The 13,652-nt window shown below is 43.6% G+C and overlaps 1 protein-coding gene across 6 annotated transcripts in view; it reads left to right on the plus strand.

Moving 5' to 3' along the window:
• The window catches only part of znf469 (zinc finger protein 469), a 1,056,360-nt gene that overhangs the window by 556,561 nt on the left and 486,147 nt on the right, over positions 1-13,652 (plus strand). The window contains exon 6 of one of the 6 annotated variants that reach the window (XR_013576940.1): positions 2,293-2,421. The exons of the other annotated variants lie outside the window; for them this stretch is intronic. The gene's annotated coding sequence lies outside the window, so the exon portion shown is untranslated. Of the gene's footprint in view, positions 1-2,292; positions 2,422-13,652 lie in introns of those variants that run through there. 6 annotated transcript variants of the gene reach the window in all.

Consider the following 13,652-nt stretch of genomic DNA (forward strand, 5'->3'; position numbering starts at 1 on the left):
AGTGAGATCGAGCTGCCCCGCACCCCTCTCATGTTGACACTGCTGGAGGCCAACTATGGCGTTGGCACTGACCACTGCTGCCACTGCTGCCACTGCCTCCCATGGTGGATTGGTGACCTTGCTTGCTGGTCTTCGTCAAGAGTGAGTGTAGAGGACTCCACTCTGTCCAGTAGGCACCCAAGGGAGGCGTTGCTAAATTTGGGGACAGCATGTTTCCTCCCTTTGGCAGCCATGAATTTCCAGTAGCTCCCAACCCCTTAGAGAGTGCAAGCTCTGTGCAGGGGCCCCTTTAAATATGGCACCTGGATTGCTGAAGGCCTGAGGTGATGATGGGGCGGGCGAATCAGAAGCCGCCCTGCTGGCAACCTGGCATGTTTCCCGGGAATGCATTATTAATGAGATGGGATGCACTGGAAATGGGACAATGCCGCATGAAAACCCGCCATTGCAGCTAGTGGGTAAAACAACTTTTTCCCCGCTTGCTACTGCGCTTAATGCAAATCTGGGATGATCCCACCCTTTAATTCCAAGCTTGAAATCCAGAAAATGGGTGTGAAAAACTCTTTACGGGATTTTCTAGCCCCGTCGTGGTGGGACCTGCCGCGGGAGATACTGCAGGTCAGCCAAAAGTCCATCGACTTTCAGCGGGATCATCAGATCCCGCTGGCGTGCGGGGCCGGAAAATCCTGCCCCCTAGTTTATCAGGATGGCCTGTGGATGACGGATACCCGGACTCCATTGTCTGACAATGGTCTAACATCAGAAAGTATTTATGAAGACAATGGAAAGAGATGCTCTGGCCACATGACAGAAACCAAGTTTCTGATAAGGGGGCTTAATAAAGCATATCCTGAGCAGGCAGAGACAGAAACGTCTCTTCCAGGGAAGAGAAAAGATCTTACCTAAGAAACACCAAATTTAAGCCACATGTAGGCAGTGACTCGAGTTGAACTTGAACTCTCTACCTGAAGAACCGTACCAGAGCTTTGCTACAGCACTTTGCCATAACACCTTGGCTAGAGTGGAATAAGAGAAATTTGCCATTGCTGGCATAAAACAACAGCGAATCCATCCTTCTAAAACTACCCGAGCATTTTTGGGCCAAAAAAAAAATCACACGCCTGCAAAAATTTAAGCCTTCACACAAGGGAAAAGCAAGGGTAACAGAAGACCTTTGAAACCCTAAGACCTAAACGCACGCTATTTTTGTAATCTCAATCTTTTCCTGATCGCTGTGTGTGTGAGAGAGTGGGTGCAGTTGCATATATCCAGGTGTTGAGCAATAAATATTTTAGCTTTCTTTTAAAACTTTTGAGGAAATCTGTCACTTGCCTGTTTCTGACCGTCGCAGCACTCGGGAGGGCTAAAATATAAACACATTGTATTCAGTCAGTCGAGAGATTTTAAAGAAAGGGGCAGCCATCCCTATCACCTCTCTCCTGTCTCTAACGTTCTTTAGAAAATCACAACAAAGAATGCTGGGTGATTTTGAAAGCCAATGATTAAAATATGGATTTGTTTAAACACTTCAGGTTGTTTTATTAATAACTGCTGAATTTGATTGTGGCTGTAATCTTAAAATTTCTATTGCTCCTGCATCTGCTGGGAATATGCAAAGTTAATGGGAAAAATGTAAGTGTTTGTGTAACTTTTTAGTATTTTTAATGCCACTAAATTAACATCAAACATAGAAAATTAACAGTTAAATTCAATCAATTGAATGGCTGGTTGGCAAATTGTTAAAGTTTGCAGATGAAACCTATTATCTATCTACGAATATTCTATTTATTTTTTTATTATCCATGCATTGATCTGAATTTCTCAGCGCGGAAGGTTTGACCAGTTTAGTAGTGGAGTACTGGAGATCACAATAACAGTTCCAGATTAGATTCAAGCTGTGGAGTATTCAAACTCCTAAGTATGAATGATATATGTTACCCATCCCAATTATGCATGAAATAGACATTTTGTTTTTGAATACTTGAAAATATATCGCTGCTTCTTCACTGTCACTGGGTCAAAATCCTGGAGTCACACATTAATCCCTAACAGCACTGTGGGTGTATCTACACCTCATGAACTACAGCGGTTCAAGAAGGCCACTCACCATCACCTTCTCAAGGGCAAATAGCGGTGGGCAATAAATGCTAGCCTAGCCACCGATGCCCACATCCCATGAATGAATTTAAAAAAATACGGGTTATTTAATCATTCAAAACTGAAAATATAAATTTGACAAATAACTAACTTTATGTATTATTAGACATTAAGTTTTATATCTCCTTTTTTCAGCTTTTTCATTGTCATTCAAACCACTTTACTTGCTTGAATATCCAGGAGGGTTTACTAATTTGAGTGTGAAATAGCTGGCTGGCTGATTTCCAGATTGCACCATATGCACCATATGCATTCACTGCATAGGTAAGAAGTGCTACATTTCTTACTTGTAACCTGAAGAATTATTTATTGCATGCTCAATATCTAGTGATGATGATTGCGTACATAATCTGTGCTGTGTGATGCATTCACTAAAGTCCCAAGTATGTGTACCATTCGTATATAGCGGTTACAAAGTATTGGGAACAGATTTCTAAACTTATCCTTCAAATTTATTTGAAAATTGCATTGTTAAATACTGTATCCCCTTTCTAAAATTTTTTCTTAGTTTTCTTATACCGAAGTTCCCCTCTGTCATCGGGTTAAATACATGCCACAGTTGCTTCTTGTCAAATTGTTTGATACAGTGTCGTTTCTGATCAAATCTTATGATTTGATCATAAGGGTTGTTGGGAGGGTGTTGGTTACAGAACAGTATGTTCTTAAGAAAATCTTCGTAGACTTCAGTAGGTTATCTGTAAGACTTTATTAACTACTAGAGCTATTTACACATGTACAGTAAAGGGTACAGGCTAGAAGCTATCTCCATGCTTGGGTCTTTACACATCCCTGCTCAACACCACACTGACCCTGTGTCTGGGTCATGTGCCTTCTTACATGACTCTATGGGTGGTACTGTACTGAGTCCCACATTAACCCTGTGTGTGCCAGACCCTTATACTATACCTCCCCCCCAAGTCTTTATCCAATGTATATGGAGTTATACTAGCTTACTTCATGTCTTACATTGTTATCAGTCCGATACATTTACATTGTTGATACTACATTATTACTGTTACTGCGTTAGTACTATTACAACCTTATCACTTTGCATCTCCCTCCTTCAAGTCCTTGAATCTATAGGTTCAGGCGGCCTGAAGGTCTTATAACCCTTCCAGATCTCGTTTGTGGTTCTGTCAGAGGAGTGGTAGGTTCTGTTATTGCTGGTTCTTCCTGTTGACTTTGAGGTTTGGCTGGCACCTGGGTATACTTTCATTCTTTTCTTCCATTCCTTCATGTTGAACTGTGCTTGGTGGGTTCAGTTGTTATGTTGAATGACGATTACAGCTACTCTAACTCGTTTCCTGCAGTGTGGATGAACGTTATATTCATCTCCTTGGCGCTTCTTTCTTTTCTTTTGTCATGTGGGCCATCTCGATGCATATGGACATTCATATTTCAACAATGGAACCTTCATTTTCACCAGTTTCGCAATTTTAGCCAAATTTTTGATCACTTCCTTCTTTTTTAGTTGTTTTTCAAGCTTACATGTCTTTTCATTCAGCTCAGGAACTACTCCGGTAAGTTGAATTGTCTTTGTTTCAGAGTTATCTACAGAACTCTTATAAAAGCTTGACAACTTCACCTGGGCATTCAGTTCTGTTCGGAATGTTTCTTACCTGGTCTCTGACCGCTGTTTCGACTCTTTAGATCCTCAATGCATTTCTTAGAACTCTCCTTTTCTGCTTTCACAGTCTGGATTTGCTCTTCCATACTACACATTTCATCCATGATGTTGTTCAGGGTGGAGCGGAGTTCAACAATTTTGTCAGTTTTTGTTATTAATTCTACATTCAAGCAACTGTTCTGTGTCTTCAGCAATTGCTACTCCTGTTCCAGACATTTCTCATGATGTTTCCTAGAGATGTCTGATGCTTGAAGTTCATCATGTTTTAATTGAAGATCTATCTTTCTTGAATTTGATTATACAAGTTCATCATTTAAGCGTTTCAAGTCCTCTTCCAGTGAGCAATACCCCAGTGTTCTCATCAGCTCTCATTTTCCTTAACAAACTCAGCATTCATATGTAAAAGTTGATTCTCTAGAATTATCAGTTTTTCCTTGGCAGTGCATAATTCCTCCATGCTAACCTTCAAACTCACATTCTGTTATTGCACTTCTGCCAATTGTTTTTGAGACACCTCACGTTCATTTGTGAGAACTTCTCCTTTCGCTTGCCGTTCTATGTTCTTGATTTTCATCTCTTCGTGTATCTCTTTGGGAACGTAATGTTTTACCAAGGTTCCTGCCAAATGTCCAACCATTTTCTTCAGCGCTTTTTCTTGTATCTCTTGGCTTCCTCCTGTAATGTAGAACATTTCTGAGTCTTCTCTGCCAACTTATTCTTCAGTTCTTTCAGAGTGATATTAAATTTAATTTGTTTCATTTTGTAATGTTCCAGAGGGACAAACTCTGACCTGAGGGATCCTTGTAGCATGTGAAAGTCCTTCAACAGGTTTTCCCTTTCATTACAAAACTCAATTACATCATCTTGATTTTTCTTGTAATTTACCAGTCTTATTGAGCTTGTTCTGCTGTTCTGCTGCTCAAGATAGTCTTTATTCCGTCACTTTGCTGAAGGGCTATGTACTGTTTTTGAATTTGATCCTGAAGGGCAACTAGCTGTTCTTTCAACTGTTTATTTTCTTGTTCAGTTCTTGTATTTTCACACAGCGCTTCAGTGTATTGCTTTGTCACTACTGGTAGCTCCAACGCAGCTTTTCTTGAAGTTGCATCCAACATGTTTATTAATTCCTCGTGTTTCTCCAGGGACATGTATTGGTTTTTCAAAGAGTCTTTCAAGGTTACAACTTCTTTTGAGCATCTTTTCTGTCTGCTGCTGTGCTCGGCTGTACAGTTGGTTGAATTTTCACAACTCCTGAGGCATGGAATACAAGGCAGGGAGGTTATGCTGGAACTGTATAAAACACTGGTTAGGCCACAACTGAAATACTGCATGACGTTCTGGTGACCACATTATAGGAAGGATGTGATTGCGCTGGAGAGGGTGCAGAGGAGATTTACCAGGATGGTGCCTGGGCTGGAGAGTCTGAGCTATGAGGAAAGATTGTATAGGCTGGGGTTGTTTTCCTTGGAGCAGCAAAGGTTGAGAGGGGACTTGATAGAGATGTATAAGATAATGAGGGGCATAAATAGGGTGAATAGGGTCAATAACCAGGGGCCATAGATTTAAGGTGAGAGGTAGAAGGCTAAGAGGGGAGTTGAGGAGAATATTTTTCACTCAGAGGGTGGTGAGAGTCTGGAACTCACTGCCTGAAAGGGTTTTTGAGTCAAAAACTCTCTTAACATTTAGAAAGTATTTAGATATTCACCTGCATTGCCATAGCCTTCAGAGCTATGGGTCAAGCGCTGGAAAATGGGATTAGTGTAGTTAGATCTTTGTTGACTGACGTGGACACGATGGGCTGAAAGGCGGCCTCCTGTGCTGTAAACGTCTATGAGTCCGTGGCCAGAATTTTTGGGTCAGCGAGTGGAGGTGGGGCCCGCTTGTTGACGCATAAAATGACGCGCAGTGACATCCCGACGTCACCACGCATCATTCAGATTTTTAGTTCGGCAGGTGCGTACCGGAGTCGGCTGCACGCCCGCCAAACTATCAAAGGCCTATTAAGGCCATTGAAATATCAATTAAAGGAATTAATGGAGCTGCTCGTCCAACCTTAAGGTTGGCGGGCGGGCGAAGAGCCCAGGCGGCCTTTGCATTTATCATGAAACCTCATCCACGGGCGGGATGAGGTTTCATGAAGTGTTTATAAGTTGAAAGAAAGTTTCAATTAAAGTCCATTGACATGTCCCAACTCATGTGACTGTCACATGAGGGAACATGTCTTAAATATGTTTTTTTTCTTTATTAAAATTTTTGAAAATCAAACTAATCTCCCTGAGTCAGCTCTGTGCCTCAGAGATTTCAGTGCTCTTTCGCACGCTTGCACGAAAGAGTGCAGGCCCCGACTCAGCCTACTCCCCCCGCCCACACAGGGAGTGCTCAGCACTTCTGGGTGTGCATCATGCTGGGCGGGCCATAATTGGCCGCCCACATAAAATGGCAGCGCCCAGGCGATCGCAGGCGGCGATAAGCTGTGCGCCCGACCACGCCTGCTCCCGTGCAACCCCCCCCCCCAACGGGGAGTAAATTCTCCCCTATGAACCCTGCTTCGATTTGCCAACCATGGAATTGAGGGTTGATATCTCCTCCTGGTACCTTTGTGACATCTCTAAAATTTGTTTGTTTACATCTTGATTGAAGACTTCTGTATTTTCAGAGGTATATACTGAGCTTGAATCTTGCACTTCAAATCTTCCAGTTCAGCATTGGTACATACCTTTTTGACCCTTATCTCATTTTCCTCCTGCAGGGGTTATTTTGGATTTCATCAGATAGCCTTCCATCATTCGCAGTTAGCTGCTCACTCTGCACTGTCACCTGCTGTTGCAGTTCGCATAATGTCTCAAGCTTCCCCAAAAGTTATATTCCTGGGACTTCCGCATAGCTCTCAACCTCTCTGATGCCCTTGAGTAGTTTGCTCGGGTGATGTCTTTTTCTCTTTCGTAGATTTACTGGGAGTTTTCTATTCCTTCTTAGAAGGTCTGTGCATTCCAGAATTTGAAGATTAACATATTCGTCAAAAGCATTAAATATTTCATTGAAGCTGGTTGAGGTGACATCAGTGCACTGCATAAGTTTGACTTTGTCAGCACATTCACCAAGCTTTTTGCAGGTCAGAAAGCTTTGTTGAAGTCTTCCTTAGTCTTCCGGCATTTTGGTTTGTTTCAGCGTTTTAGTGAGGTTGAAGGTTTTTGATCTCCTGCTGCCATCATGTTGGGAGGGTGTTGGTTACAGAAAGTTATGTCTAAAAGAAGTCTTTGTGGTCTTCTGTAAGTCTTTGTTAACTAGTAGAACTATTGACACATGTACAGTAAAGGGTACAGGCTAGGAGTTAACTCCGTGCTTGGGTCTTTACGTGTCTCTGCTCATCACCGCACTGACTCTGAGTTTGGGTCATGTGCCTTCTTACATCAATGTGTGGGTAGTACTATACTTAGTTTCACATTAACCCTGTATGTGCCAGACCCTTATATAAGTGAGCTGAGGGGTGCCGCCATTTTGTTGCTGCCCATAACATTCCCCCTCCTCAGGCAAAAAAATTACAGTGTGGTAAGCACTGTGTAGTAAGTAAAATTTAAGTTTCACTCTTGCAGTTTGACATTCCTACCCCTTTATTACTGCATTGTAACACATAGGGACTATTGCCCTGAACTTCCGTGGAACTGCAGCCAGAGTCGGATTGCCACTTTGTTCCTAGTTTCTTACCTTAAAATCCAGCCACTCCTTTGTCACCTTCCTACGGGTGGCTGGGCTAGAACTGTCTAATGCAGTGGGTTCCCAAGGCCTTGTGTTGAGGGCAGCAGAAGGAAGCCATGCGCCCCTTTTTTATGGCACTAGCTGCTTTAAAGCAGGTAAGTTTAAAGGCCCAGCCACTTTGAGAAGCCAGGGAGAAGGTAAGTTTGTAAGGTAAGTGGGTAGGATTGGGGGGTGGTGGGGTGGCTGGGGAGTCGGTTGGTCAGTGAGGATGTGAGGGCGGAGTGGTCAGTGGGGGGTAGTAGGGGTCAAGTGGTCAGTGGCAGGGGGTGAATTCCGTGGGGGACTGTTGGGGGTGGCAACGGGGAATCAGTACTATAGTTACTACACTATAGGAGCCAGAAGTGGTTTTAATTCTTCTAGCTTTTCCTGGGTAACTGTTCTGGTAAGACAGCCAGAACCATCCAAAGTTTGTGATTTAAATTGTACTTTCGGATGGTTCTGATTGCAGGGCAATTGCCCAAAAGAAGTTTGCATTTCCCGGGCAATTGACATGCAGTGCTTATCTGGGGACTTACGGGGTTGGGAGGGGGGATGTTCCCTAGCGCATCTTTGGGGTACCCCCAATTACAACACCTGGAGTTACGGGATTATGTGTTTTATATAGCCATGGAGAAAAAGCAGTTCTATACTTTCTCTTACACTTTAACAATCATTTTGCAAGCCATGGTAAAGCATTAATTATATCACTATGATAAGCATGTTGATATTTTTGAGTTAGTCCTTAATTCCTGCATGATTATGGTAACAGAAATTAATCCCTATATGAAAACCTATTTTTAGTTAAAGGAATTATAATTAAAGGAAAAGGGATTTAAAGGTGCTCATAACACAATCTAAAAGTTGTTTTTGCCTCAGCATTGGCACATCCATGTGCTGCACTTTTCCTTCTACACATTCTGTGGAGAGGAGGTCTCAGTACTGCTGATGGGCTTAAATGTTTTATCCAATTGCTTCATTGAGTGAAAATGTGGTGTGGCTGTGAGGTGAGTGGTACTCACTACTTAATTTACAGGAGCTGGTAGCCTTCAGGTAATGGCAGACTCAGAACTATACAGATATTAAGGAGATAAAAGCAAAGCAATGTCACCATTAGCACCTCCTTTAGCCCGTCTCACCACCATCAACACCCCTTCGACCTTTTGTTGCAATCTCTCCTTTGCCTCCACCTATCACTGACCTGCTATCCAGCTTCATCTGTCCCACCCCCCTTATACAGTATATATTTCATCACATTTCTACTTCTCTTTAGTTCTGAAGAAGAGTCATCTGGACTCAAAACATTAACTCTTACTCTCCACAGATGCTGTCAGACCTGCTGAGTTTTTCCAGCAATTTTTGGTTTTGTTTCAGATATTAAGGAGGGTAGGATTAATTATCTACTGCTAGCTACTCCTGTATGTAAACAAGTCTTAATAGTCTATAACGAAACCTAGAGATCTAGCTTGGACCCTAAAGCTTCAGAGGAATTGGAGGGAAAGTAATAACTTTGCTTCTGATTTAGATATAATTGATTATTTTGATTAAATAAAGTAACAGATGGGTGAAGGTGCATATTTGTAATGTGTACCAGTAAGGACTGCCAAGGCAGCTAGCAACTGGTTTAAATGACCTGTGGCACTGCTGAGTCTGGAACATAATGTTGCTTTTATTTACTTACATGGGAGAGGCCTGTAGCCTTTTCAGACCTGTTTAAGGCATCACAGGTGTGGTGTGGAATTTTGGGTTTTCTTGCAGTATGTGTATTTAAGGTGAACTTTTCTAGATGGCTGTCAAATCATGACAGATTAACTAAGATGCAAAATCAAGTTTTGATGTGAAAACTATTTAATCACTGTATTACTGAGATTAAATACCTCAGAGACCGTAGCCCCCTTGGTGGCGACCGAGCAAAACCCATTACGAAGGACAAATGACATAGACGTAAAGAACTGTGAGACGTAAAGTACTGTGAGATTATTTAGAATTTAACGAAAAGAGAAGCAGATGGAATTGTAATCATGGACTATTAAGAAATGTTCATTTTTGCCTTTGGCATAAATTTTCCCATAGCTCAGGACCAAAACCTTAATAACTGCAATAACCTATTCATAACAGAGTGTGATAGAAATGCTAACTATCTTGACAAAATGAGATATGATTACAATAGATATGATTCTTTACTTTAGTAGCTGTATTACATTTTCAATGTAATGGGCCTGCATTAAAAAATACTTTGTGCAGTCTGAATCCACTGTCTAGCGAGTTTAGGCACACAGTGCAAAATTTCCCCCTAACTGGCACTAAATTGGCTATCTTATTTGAAAAGCCATGGCATATTTGATTTTTGATAAGGAAATTGAGCACACTAGTTCAATATAGCAAGCATTCTGAGGTCGGGACAGAGGAATACTGTTGGGCTGGAGTACCTTTCCTCTGCACCTAATCAATACTGATAAAAAGGTATGAAATTAAGTTTTCAAAGAAAGAGGAGATCTTATTGAAGCGTATAAGATTCAAAGAGGGCTTGACAAGGTAGATGCTAAGAGGCTGTGGCTGAAGAGAATAGAACCGGGGTGGGGCGGGGGGTGGGGGCGGAGGGGGGGGGGGGGGGGTGGCGGCGTGGTGAGCATAGTGCCAGGATAAAGGGTCGACCATTTAGGACAGTGATGAGGAGATATTTCTTCACTCAGAAGACAGTTGTGAATCTTTGCCCCAGAGGGCTGAGGGTGCTCAGTCACTAAGCACACTGAAAGTTGACATCAATAGATTTTTGAACTGTAACAGAATGAAGGGATGTGGAGATCAGGTGGAGCAACTTCAATTGGCCAGCCACCTGCACCTCCTATTTCTTTCTTTCTTATGTCGTCTATCAGAACTGCTTTTAACTAAGGTTCAATCCACTCCCATTGGGAAGATCGAGTGAAAATTCCCTTTTTTTTTAAAGGTAACAAAGGATTTCTGAAATTGAAATTAGTTTGGGCAGTCTCATATTGATCCCAACTCCGAGCAACAATTTGATTTTAGAGCATGAAAAGATCATGAAAACATATGTTTCTGCCTTGAAATTCTCTCCTGATGCCCACTGTACATCATTAGATTTTATGAAATAATACTTACGTTTCATTTGGTGTGACAAATGTGCTACTTTATCATTTCAATTTCAATTTGAGCAACTTACTGCTCTTAATGTGATGCCCACACATACATTTTACATGGGAATCCATTTCTTATGTATCATTATACTTGGTCAACAATTAGATAAAGCTCCTTGAATCCATGCTTACCTCTGAGTTAGCCACAGCATGAGGGTAATGGGTTGACACTTTCTATTGCATTACGCTACCTCTTTGTGCAGAAACGGTAAGAAAAAAAGAACTAACTTGCAAGTTTGTAGTACCTTTTATGCCTTAGAAGCCTTTCTACCCCCTGGTGATTTCATCCTAAAAAATAGCGACAGTTTTCAAATGTACTGGACATGATACTCGACCTCACCACCACCTCTTTTCACCTTCAGCTGTCTCCAAACTGTCATATTGCTTGCCCAACATTCAGTGCTGGATAAGTTGAAATTTCCTCCAAATAAATATGGGCAAGACCTGAGCCATTGTCTTTGTTTCCTTGCTACTGACTTCATCCCTCTCCCAGCCAAGGCTGAACCAGACTGTTCTCAGCCTTAGAGGAATATTTGACCCCAAGATGAGCTACAGATCCACATCATCACTAAGACCATCTACATCCATCTCTGTAAAATCGCCCATCTCTGCCCCTGCCTCAGTTCATCTCTATTCTATCTCTGGAATTGACTATTCCAATGCAATCCTAGCCAGCCTCCCACATGCTATCCTCCATAAACCTGAGACTATCCAAAACTTTGCTTGTGTCTTAACTTTGCTCCAAGTCTCATCCACGAAACACTCCTGTGCTCGCTGGCCTATGTTGGCTCCTGGTTAAGTAAGTCTCAATTTTAAATTCACATTTTTGTTTTCAAATCTTTCCATGACCTTAACATTCCTGTAATCTTCTTCAGCCCCACATCCTTCAGAGATATCTGGGCACTTCAAATTCTGGCTTCTTGGGCATCCTTGATTTTGATCATTCCAGCATTGGTGGCCATGTCTTCGGATCCCTAGGCTGTAAGGTCTCGAATTTGTTTCCTAAAACTCTCTGCCTCACTTTCCTCCTTTAAGATGCTCCTTAAAACCTACCTAGGCTTTTTAATCAACTACTCCAAAGGGTGGAATTGTCCCAGATTTGTATTAAGTGCAGCAGCGGCCTGAAATAAATGTTTTTCCCGCCGGCTGCAATGGTAGGTTTTCGCACCATATTGTCCCAATCCCGCCTCATTAATCATGCATTCCCGGGAAACACGCTGTTTCGATGGTGGGCGGGGTCTCATTCGCTGGTCAGGCTGTCACCTCACTGCTTCCTTATGCAGGGCGCCATATTTAAAGTGCAGCCGCGCTCACACCTCTTAGTGCTTCTAGCCCAAGACTGTTGCACAGAAGACATGGCCCTGAAAGGCAAGAAGACTGCAGCCCACCCCTCCCTTGTTGGTTTAATGACACATCCTTCGAGCGCCTTTTGGATGCCATGGAGGGCCGCCATGATGTCGTCTACCCATGCCCTGGCCACAGGAGGGCCATCAACATCACCAATCTGGCTTGGGAGGTGGTGGCAGTGGCGGTCAGTGTCCTGCAAAAGCAGACAGACACCCGCTGCCAAAAGAGGATGAATGATCTCTTCCATTCTGTCAGGGTAAGTGACTCTTCTTGCACAATCACAAACCCATCACACATCCACAGCGATCTCCCTCACTCCCAGTTCAAGGGACATCACCATTCACTCTCTCACACACAACTTCATTGTCCTCATCCCGTCCATGGGACCACTCACTGCCCACACATGCCAGGCATACTTATCATCTGGCCTGGCAGGTGTCCAGCTTACACTCCTTCCATCTCTATTCATGCAGGGCAAGCTGGCACACAACAAAGCGACTGGTGGAGGAACTTTGAAAATTGAATCATTCAGCTGGTTGGCGAAGATCTGGACCATTCCTGTGCTGATGGTGAGGTCAGCGATGTTCTACCAAGTGAGGATCCAGCATTGCAACATCCATTAGACAACCTTGCTGTGAGCCACTTCCCCTGTTCCGCAGTCCCCTGCCACGCACTAATTACCTCCCCTTGCTTTCGTAGGCACATCTGGAAGACAGCCGACGGCGTCCATGATCCAGGGCCTCCAAGCAAGCCCTGAAGAAACTTCTGAAGAGGAATCTGAAGGAACCTTCATTGAAGACCCATCACAATGCTCACCCACACCTTCCACCAACGCAGAGAGACACACTTCGGTGGGACCAAGCTTTAGAGTAGCCTCGGGATTGCAATCTGGTGAGCATATCGTTTTATTCTGATTCAGTGGAGACCAGAAATCTACCGAGTCCAAGTCAGATAACAAGTCTCTGGACTCGCTCATATCTCAGTTGCTGGATCTGCAAAGGCAAGCTCAGGAACATCAGGAAGGGATGTCTGCTGCATTCTTCAGATTGCAAGGCATGATGGAGGAGTCTGTCTCCTTCAGGCTGAGGTGATAGCATCGGCATGCCATCGCACCAAGGTCAACACTGGTAGGATGGCGGCCACCATGGGAGACCTTGGTCCAGGACATCGGTCCTGCACTGCTGGGCGGGCTGAACTCCATCACGTAGTTGGCCTCCAACAGTGTGTACGCAAGAGGGATGCGGGGCAGCTCGATCTCACTCCAGCTTCCTCTTCTCCTCAAGAAGTCAGCCAGGGGCTGTCGGGCACCCATAGGGAGGATGGCCAGCAGCTCAACACCCCGGGGCCATCCATCCAGGTGAATCAGGGAGTGAGCGGCCTCCAGCTCTTGGCCCTCCAGAGGACGCCCGTCAAGGTCATCACAGACAGGGTGCAGCTGTCAGCAGGCTGCCTCCACCTCCGCCGTGAATGTCCGGGGAGCACCAAGACGTAGAGGCAGGGTTAAGAAAGTTAAGAAGATGTAGTTGCACAGTTTGGGCACGGGTGTTCATCACTTGTAGATACTGTTCACTATTGTCAATAAATTCCCAAGAATGTCACCCTGCCTATGGCTCCTTGTTCTGATGAGCAGCATT

This window comes from Cetorhinus maximus, chromosome 6 (assembly GCF_964194155.1).
Source record: "Cetorhinus maximus chromosome 6, sCetMax3.hap1.1, whole genome shotgun sequence".
Classification (NCBI taxonomy): Eukaryota; Metazoa; Chordata; class Chondrichthyes; order Lamniformes; family Cetorhinidae; genus Cetorhinus; species Cetorhinus maximus.